Genomic DNA, 7341 nt, shown 5'->3' with positions numbered 1-7341 from the left:
CCCGCAGGGGCCCGGGCGGTCGCCGCCGCTGAGGGGGGACTCCGCTCCGCTCCGCTCGTCTCCTTTGCCGTTATGAGACGCCGGGGGAAAGTACCGCTCCCTCACGGAGCTGGGTTTAGGAAATAATCCCTCGTCATACCGGGCTTCGTTGGGAAAAAAGAGAAACGCCTCGAACTGCCCCTGGTTTTATTGCGGAGATTATTTTCTTCATGTAGACAACGGACTGGAGTGCTCTGGGCTTCCTGCTTGCTCTCATCTGTAGCTTTTCTTTCTGGTATTCAGAGCTCAGAATTCTCAGTTGTATTATTTACTTTGGACCACGAAAACAGGGTGTTTTTCTTTAATTCAGTACAGTCTTGTCGGTATGTGAATGGGAAAGGAATAGCTTGTAAAGAATTTTTTTTGTTGACTTGCTCTATTGTTTTAGGCCGTTTCTTTTTTATATTTAAGGTAAGTCACGGGGAGTAATTCAAAACATCGCAGCAAAGTCAGATGCTTCTGCTATCTTCAAAATCATCATTATAAAGTCCAGTGCAGAAAATGCGGTGTTACAAAACAAATGACACTGTGTAGCGCTGACACTGGCTTCCCAGGAGGTGTTGGAAGTGCCATCAGCTGCCTCAGTGGCAGTGCCTTGGGGCGTTGCACTGCCGATTGAGAGCCTGGTGTCTGATCCAGATTTTGATTCCTCTCAAGTCCGAGGAGTCTGGAAACGGTGCGTGATCAAGTTGTGATACAGTGTGGTCACGGCACGTGAATCACATGTTTGCTCTGGAGAATAGGAAAGGTCTGGTAAGTGCCAGGGGGTTGCATCTGGGAAGCCCAGAAGAGTATTTGTGTTTGAATAATGATGTGTTGAGAAGATGGGGGTTACAAGCGGGGAAGAATCCACTTCGGCTTCCTGTGTCAGGCATGCTCATGAGTCTCCTGTGTTCAGATAGGAGGACTTGGGGGCTCATTACTTTAGTTTCTGCCTTTCCTTTTCTATAGAAACAAGAGGACAACAGTCTCCCAAATCCTGGAGCCTGTCAAACCGTGTTTAGCCCTAGTGTACCGGTCTATGGTGAAAAGTCAAAAGGTAATGTAAAGTCTAAGAGCTGAGTTTAAAATCAGCTTGGAGCTTTTCTGGTACAATAATGTACTTGGACTAGGGGAGCAGAGCTTACCAAATGTGTCTCTCACTGAATTGAGGGTAGACTCCTGAAGAAGCAAGGCAATCACCAGGATTCATTTGGATTTTTGGCCATTAGACTGGGATTGTGGAGAGGGCTCAGGATTGGCAGTGACTGTTCCAATTTCATTTATTTGTTTGGGATTTTGAAGCTTAGCTTGTGTGTGGCACACGAGGCACTGCAACTGGCTGTCTTGAGGGCAGAAACTTAGTGTGAGCTATACTTGGCTTGTATTGAGATGTTTGCAGATGCAGAAGCTGGAAATGTTATAAAATGAAAATTAAACAACTGCTGGAAGCAGCATTATTGGAGGCTGTAATTACATTCCTAGCTACTCATTTTGTATCTAAGGTTAAAAACTAATTGAAATGAACACACCTGTTTAATTTGCATTTTCCTAATCTCATATCACCTTCAGAAATCCTCCAGTGCTGCTGTTTGCAGCTCATATTTCACATTGGTCATACATGACAGGATCGTTAATGTTTTTCATTGGAAAGCATCGGTGTAGTGGTACATCTAGATTACAGAGGCTTTATTACATACAACATATATTTTGGTCCCTTAAAGATATACTAGGAAATTTTCTTAAAGATGCTTCTAGGACAGTTTTCTTAAACATTCCTCTGTTGCATGCTCAAGGTAAACGTCATAGCAAAGTAGTAATATATAGGTATGGTATTTTCAGTGAGAAGATAAAAAAGTTATGGTCATAGTATAGTCTAAGCACAAAAAAAAATAATAGGAGAAAGCAAATCAGCTTTAAAAATCTTTTTGGGTTTGGTTTTCATGTGTAACGGAATAGGGATTTAATTATTTTAATTAATTTTTAATTATTTAATTGTCATTCTCACAAATTATAGCTCAGATGGATTGCCACCGCTGTTGCTTCCTGGAAAAAGGTAAAGCCAAACACTCAGTGAGTTCTATTTCTGTAGGCAGTGCTGACACCATAACCCTCCATTGTCAGGGTTTATCTTGTGCTCATCATCTGTCAGCGGTATCTTGGATATAAGTAAATATGCCTCTGCTGCTTATGACTCTTAAGCCTCATGTTGGACAGTTGCGCAGTACTGGTTAAGACTATTTGTGTCCGTAATTATTACAGCCTGGTTTAATCCGCGAAGTTAAAGGAGAACAGAGGAGTGTTTTGCTACTGTTTCTCTGTGTAATGTTGAAGAAAATATTCCTGATATGTGTCTTGATGCATCTCTGGTCTCGTTTTCATATGAATGTGGTTTGGGAGGAATAATAACATTCTCTGTTGCTGTCCCCTGGGAATTCTCAGTATTCTGGCCAGATCAGGTCAGTTATTAAGCACAGCAGTTGTAATTTGGTCCTGACATGGGAATGACTGGATGACTGTGCCCTCTACTGTGCAAATCAGAGTTGGTGAGAGATTTTAATAATCTCACTTGGTCTTCAGTTCTGTTCTTGTAAATTCTGAATTGTAAATGAGACTTGCTGGATTTTTAATAATATATTCTTATTGATCATTGACTTTTTTCTATCTGGTGATATCCCTTGGCTTCTGTGACTGATGGAGCACCATTTAATGTCGTAATCAAATTGCTATTGTGGGAAGCACAGGAAGGAATAGCTTTTTTTTCATTTGGCTATCGTCCTTACCAGACTTGGCTGCATTTCTGTATTTACAACAGGTTTTAGTTCGCTGAAGGGGTGTTCCTTACTTTATATAGTGTAAATATAGTAGAGGTTATAAATGCGATGTTTAATTTTAAAGTAACCTTTACTATTCAGTTATGTATAAACCAGACTCTCTTTGTAATTACCAGATGGATTAAAAACGTGAAACTAGCCCTTTTTTTTCCCCCAAGAGCTGGAATTGTGGCTTTTCTCTGTGTGTTCGAACAGAGGATATAGGCAATCTGCTGCTTCCTTTCCATCTGTATTTCGGTGGTGAAGCTGCGTGTTACATCTTAAACTGATCCAATGACCGGTTGGCATGCAGAAGGGCTGGTCCTATTCTTGCCCTGTCTTGTACCACCTCCAGCATTTACTGGATGTTTTCCTGAACCAGTTCAGTTTGCTAAATAAGCAGGGCACTAATCCAGCCCCTCTGTGTCCCCATCTCCCCAGAAGATCAACTTTTGCCAGGTAAGCAAGTTCAATGAGTTAAAAGAAGGGCTGAGGAGTGCCAGAGGTATAACTGATTTTTGCGGTCTAAGAACAGCCATAGAATTAGGTGGAACCATCTAGTCTGCTCCTCTTTCCTGACAGTGACCAAAGGAGAAGAGCATAAGGTGAGGGCAGGTTATATAAACCTATGTCTGATAGCCCTCTTGTCTCTCATCAGCTGTAGGGCGTCAAGAGGTAGATGTTGCTTGCATTTATTTTGTTAGCGGTTAATGTATTTTTCTTCTGTGAACTTGCCCATGTCTCCAGTCCATTTAAATTTATAGCACTGACGCATCCCAGGGGAGACCTTCCAGAGCACAAAATAACGTTGTAGGTGCGAACTACCTCTGCTTGTTTTCATTTGAACTTGACAGCTGCTAGCTTCATTTCATATCTCTTAGCTTTTGTATTGTTTGGAAACAGTGAGCAACTGATCTCTGTTTACCTTCTCCATGCAACTGATGATTTTATAGGCTTCTGTCATATGTCACTGCAGTAATCTGTTTCCAGGCAGAAGAACCCTAGCCTAGTAGATTATTCCTCATTATTCATCTTTTCAAACCTTGTTTCCTTTTTAAAAATATTTTCCCCTTCCGTTATGTCCTCTTGAAATGAAGGAACAGGTGCTGCATCCAGGATTTAAGCTGCAGATGTTCTATAGCTTTATATGGTGGTTTAATTACTAATAATTTCCTAAAGTTAGGTTTATTTTTTTATATGTTGAATGGCTGTGAGCTGATGCTTTTATCAGTCTGTCATGACTCCAGCAAGGCGTTCTGAATGTTAATGATCAGTTTGGAGCATATCACTCTATATGTGAAATTAGGATCATTTTTCTTTGGACTGCTACTTTATTTGCACTGAACTTTATTTCCTGATTATTCAGTCTCATAGAGTTTTTCTGCAGGTCTACAGTCAGCCCTTCTCTTTACTGTCAGAACAGCTTATATCCTCCGGAGACTTTCACTCCACTCCCTGGCCCCTTTTCCAAATTGTTTATGAATACAGTGTATAACAGAGCACTGCAAAAGGCTTCTGGCAGTCTCCCTCCCTGTGAAAATTGACCATTTATGCCTACCCTCTGTCATCTGTTTTCAGCTAGTTATTAGTCCAGGCAAGGCCTTTCCCATTTACCCTTTAGCTGCCGAAGTTTAGTAGCTGTCTGAATGTTCCCTTGTATTGCAGTTTCCTCACTGCTATAAACGCACGCCTGTGAACGCCCCTGCTAACGGAGAGGTTCTGCCCGTCCTCGCAGCCCTGTCTGATGCTCCCCTCCAGCACTCCTGCTGCTGTGCAGTGAATCCAGTCTGGAAACAGATCTGGCTGGAAATGAACCCAACAAATTATAAATTAATGCTGATTTAGTGTTGCTGTACTGATAGTATACAAATGTGTGGATTTAATTAGAATCAATTCAGTTGGATAAGTGCATATTTCTATGCTTCTTGCTGCTGCTGACTGAAATTGTGACCTTACAGGCTCAACTGTAGTCTAGACTGAAGGCAGTGTAAGTGTCTGGGCACAGACTTGCACTTTTTATTTCAAATTGGCATGAATTTGATGCTGTAGTTAGATTAGTATGACTTGGGGTATGAGTTGCACCTAGGTACTAATTAAATCGATTTTTTGACTGCTTCTTGGACATTTTCACTGTGCCGAGGCAGAAAAACAATCTGACCATGAGTTGATATCTGGAATTTCTTAAACAAAGACAGTGAACAAGGAGGGATTTTTAGTGCATTTCTGTAAATTAATAGGGATCTAGTATTACATTTTATCCTCTATATGGATTTTATTCTAATTTATTAGGAACAATTGCATCATAAATATTTCAAAAACATGTAACTGGAAATTCACAAATTTTGCTACTGATGCCCTTGTAGTGTTTTGTAAATGCTAGAATTATTTGGGATCTGTGCACATTTAAGTTGCCTGAATACGAATGATACCGGTCTTCAATGAAATTTTTGTTCACTAAATAGGCTTTTCAGGTGTGTTCTTGAAAATTCATATCCAGATTCACCAGTTCTGTTGTCATACATAATAAAATTTTCTTCTGAGGGGTTTTTTGTGTTGTCTTTGTGTGGAGAACTGAAGTTAGATGCTTCTGTTTTTAACAGTTTCTTTTGGCTATGGTAGATTTGAAATGTATTGCTTAGCCAATAAGATCTGGGTTTTTTAAGTTTGTGTAGGTTTGTCTACCTTTGCATAGGCAAAAATACAAACTTGATTTGCTAAATATATGTTTATATGACTTGGGTTGGTGTATTTCCTTCCAGAAAAGGAGGGCTTGTATGTGGTTTTGTGCTTTATTTTCCAGACGGTAGAAGATAGGGGCTTGGGGAGTCGTTTAAGTGTGCTTTTCTGTGCTGTCAGTTCAGGTGCTGTGTGGTTTGTCTCTGCCATGGCTGGAGAATTAATATAACAGCTTTGGGAGTGTCGAGCAAGCACACACTCATCAGTTGATAAAGAGGTGTTTTTAACTGTTGTATAGTACTCTACCTTTGCTATTTTGCTCATGTAGTTCATTCCGACATGGTTTTCATCAAAGAAGTGGTCCTTGTTACTAATTCAACTTCTTTTTTCCTTCAGCTTGGATGAAAAGGTTACCAAACACGTTTCTTATGGTCCTCAGGAAAGCCAGGGAAGACTTTTTTCTCATTTTACAATGCAATTGAGCTTTATCCATGGGCTGACAGAGAGAAAGGCACAGGGCTTGGTGAAAATCTGCACATGGATTAGCTCAGCCACAGAACAAAATTATACTTTCCTGACATTTTTAAGATTACTAGTTAATTGGAAACATTCATTATTTAAAAAAAAAAAGGTCAATAAGAGAGCTCGTATGCCCTAAATGTTTTTGGTTACTTCTAGCAGTAAATGGATGGAACACCCAGCAGGTATTCCATCCAATTAATGTTTGGCTAATGAATCAAATAATTTGCCAGATCACCTGGCAGTGAGTGGCCTTTCAGTTCTGTCCCTGCAAAGGTGAGCGTGGTCGTGAGATCTCTGTGCGTGGAGAGTCTGGGAATACCTTGGAGTTGGGAGCTGAACCGTAGGACCACCAGGTCTGCTGGCTTCTGGTTTGCAGCAAGGACATTGCTTTAAAAGATGGTAAACTATCCTTCAGCATTTTATACAGTATAATACCTATATAAAGCAAATGCTATAGCTGCTGTTATGGTGTTGGAAGAGACAAAAGGAAGGATGGGTCATTTAGAAGATTGTCCATCAAGATGTCTCCTTGGTGAGACCTCGCACTCGCCTGTGTCAGTCTGCAAATGCCTCCCTGGCTACAACTGCTGCATTTGTCATTTTGTAGTGTTTGGTACCACGCTCGTTCATGCTGCTGTGTCACATAATTGAATGATTATGACTGAGGAGTCAGCATAGAGTAATCTAGGACTGTCAACTGCAATTTTTCAGTTACTGGCCTATCATCATGAAGATTTCAACACAAATGTCTAAATTGCAAAAAGGGCTGGAATTTTCCAGCAGAGTGAATACAAAAGCACAGAGGAGGTTGTAGCTTTGTCTGTACAAAAAAGTTAACGAAGAAGTTCAGACCATCTCTGCGTCCAAGAAGAAGTTAAAGCAGTTTGGGTTTTTGGAGAGCTGAGTGTCATCTTTTATTTATTTTTTCAGTGGCATATTAAAAAAAAAAAAGTGAGGCCTCCATCCCCAGGGAGGAGTGGAGATACGGCCTGTGTGCTGTAGTGACTCAGTTGTACCCCAGCCGGGGAACTTTGCAGTACGTGGGGTCTTGCCATAAGAGAGGAAGGTTTAAAAAATTCTTCTGACCACACTGAGCAGAACCACTGCAGCAGCTGGGAGGTACCCAGGTGTTCATTACCTTTTGGACACTTAATTTGTGCATTTGTAACTGTTTTTAAATGGTCTTGGAGCTCACGGCTGTCCTGCTTCTGGACTCAGTCATGGGGCTGACCACGTGAAGCAGGAGCTGAGGCACGTTGACTGTGATTCCAGGGGATCACAAAGTTTTTCTAAACTTCTACTAAAATGCCAC

At 40.9% G+C, this 7341-nt stretch overlaps 1 protein-coding gene across 1 annotated transcript in view; it reads left to right on the top strand.

The window, feature by feature from the left end:
- Nucleotides 1-1012: 1012 nt before the first annotated feature.
- NDRG3 (NDRG family member 3) overlaps nucleotides 1013-7341 on the top strand; it is a 62413-nt gene continuing 56084 nt past the window's right edge. The window contains exon 1 of the mRNA XM_009329329.1: nucleotides 1013-1078. The gene's annotated coding sequence lies outside the window, so the exon portion shown is untranslated. The remainder of the gene's footprint in view (nucleotides 1079-7341) is intronic.

This window comes from Pygoscelis adeliae, unplaced genomic scaffold (assembly GCF_000699105.1).
Source record: "Pygoscelis adeliae isolate BGI_AS28 unplaced genomic scaffold, ASM69910v1 Scaffold407, whole genome shotgun sequence".
Taxonomy (NCBI): domain Eukaryota; kingdom Metazoa; phylum Chordata; class Aves; order Sphenisciformes; family Spheniscidae; genus Pygoscelis; species Pygoscelis adeliae.
The sequence above is the reverse complement of the archived record's forward strand: the minus strand, read 5'-3'. Positions and strand labels throughout refer to the sequence as shown.